Genomic DNA, 2,372 nt, shown 5'->3' on the forward strand with positions numbered 1-2,372 from the left:
TTGAGGCTACTAAGTGGCGGAGAGGAGGAGGAACTAGGGGAAAAGTACGTAATGGAAGGGGCGTGGTTAGAGGGAAGGGATGGAACAGAGGAAAGAAGGCTGGTTGGAAAGAGAGAAAGTAGAGGATAGGGCGGGGCCAGAAAGCAAAGGCCAAGGGGCTGGGAAGAGAGGGTGAAGAAGCAGGATTGAGGAAAAGGGTTCTGATGCTGGGGGCGGGGTCTCGGGAAGAGGCGGGGCGAGTAGAGGCAGATGCTATGATGACTTCCTCCAGCTGGGGGTTAGTCTGGGTGGAGGTGGAGCGGCTGCGCAATTGGGCATCCCCCTTTTCTCCCCTTCTGCTACCCCCTGCCCCAGTATCAGTCAAGCGCCCCTGTTGGCTGGAGGTATAATTTGTCATTTTTTCCTGTCATTGTACAGTCCTTTTGATAGTGGCCAACCCTTTGTGACCCCATTTGGGATTTTCTTGGCAAAGATACTGGAGTGGTTTGCCATTTCCTTCTAAAGCTCATTTTATGGATGAGGAAACTGAGGCAAACAGGTTTAAATGACTTGCCCAGACGGTACGTGTCTGAGGCCACATTTGAACTCCAGAACAGGATTCTTAAACTTTTTCCATTTTTATGCAAAATAGGTATACATAACCTTTCACTGTTGCCAAACTTTTTGCTACCTCCATATTCAGTTATGCAACACTATATGGGGTCCCCTCTAGAAAGTTAAGTCTTCCCTGTTCACTGCACCATCTAGCTTGGGGAGGGGGGGGGGGAATGCACTGAATGAGGTCCCAGCCAGAGCTAATCACCATTATCAGCTCACTGTTTCAAAGTTCAAAAAGAGCCAGGTGATGTGGAAAATGAAAGTGTTATCCTCATTTCATTAATGATAGCTCAGTCTTTTGAAAACTATATTGGCTACCTTTAGTTCATATGATTGCTGTGACCTAACACATGGCATTAATTGACATTATTCCAAGGGACATCTTGACTGGGCATTAGTTCACCTGATTGGGGACCTTCTTTGAAGTCACTCTATAAGTGAACTTAATTGAAATCCCTTCACCCTAGCTTAATTCACTACCTTAAGTTCTCATAATTGAACACCTTAACTGAAGTCACTAGATGCATGACCTTAGTCAGAAAATCACTTCACTAATGTTATGGGCCCAGAGCACCCCAGAAGTTCTCTGGGGTACATCAAAGAACCTTCTCCTTGAGAAACTAATCCAAAGGACAGACACCTTAGCTCTTTAGAGCTAAGTGGAACCAGATGAGACTGAGCTAGCTCCTGGACCCCCACCCTTCATTGCAGTCTCCTCCACCCCTGAGGAGATAAGGTTAGGTGTGTCTGCTGCCTTTGTGTCCTGAGGAGAGAGATGGCTTGAGGAATCTGCAGCCACCCCTCACCCTACTCCTCGAACCACCACCAGGGGGGATGGTCCTCCCTCAATAGGGGAACTTTCCACAGTCAGACAATCACCTCATCGGAGCACCATCAATCCTCTATAAAAGTATCTGCCTGTCTCTTGCTGGAGGAGATTAGTATCTCAGAGCCACGCTCTGTGCCATGCCTTTCTCCCCAGGAGAAGTCCAAGGATTTCTCTCTTGGTTTCCCTTCCCTTCCCCAGTCCCTAAATAAACTATGTTATTCTAATTGCTTTTGTGTGCAAGAGGGTGTAATTCTTTAAAGAGGAATTCCTAAGGACCCCTAACCCCTACCCCAAACCCCCTACCCCATTTTCCCCACATCGCTACCTTCATTGAAGTTACTTGATAAGTGAAATACATTGAATTCAATTCACTGAAGAACTTAATTAGCTCCCTTAGTTCACCTAATTGGATACTTTCCTTGAGGTGAACTGATATGTGACCTTAATTAAAATAATTTTTCTAGAGAATTTAATTGGCTTCTTTAGTTTACCTGATTGGAGACCTTCCTTGAGGTTGACCTTATAAATGAACTTGATTAAAATCATTTCACTGGAGAACTTAACGAGCTTCCTTAGTTCACCTTTTTGGCCACCTTAACTGAAATCTACAGATAGATGACCTTAATCAAAATCACTTCAATGGAGAGCTTAGTTGGTTACCTTTGTTTACCTGAATAAGGGCATTCATTGAAATCCCATTATAAGTGAACAAATTGAAATCACTTCACTGCATAAATTAATAGGCTTCCTTATATCACCTCTGTGGGGACCTTAACTGAAGGAAATGGATAGATGATCTTAGTTTACCTCATTAGTAACCTTTATGGAGGTCAAGTTATAAGTGAATTTTTTTTTTTAGGTTTTTTTTTTTTTAGTGAGGCAATTGGGGTTAAGTGACTTGCCCAGGGTCACACAGCTAGTAAGTGTTAAGTGTCTGAGGCCGGAC

This window comes from Dromiciops gliroides, chromosome 3 (genome assembly GCF_019393635.1).
Source record: "Dromiciops gliroides isolate mDroGli1 chromosome 3, mDroGli1.pri, whole genome shotgun sequence".
Lineage (NCBI taxonomy): Eukaryota > Metazoa > Chordata > Mammalia > Microbiotheria > Microbiotheriidae > Dromiciops > Dromiciops gliroides.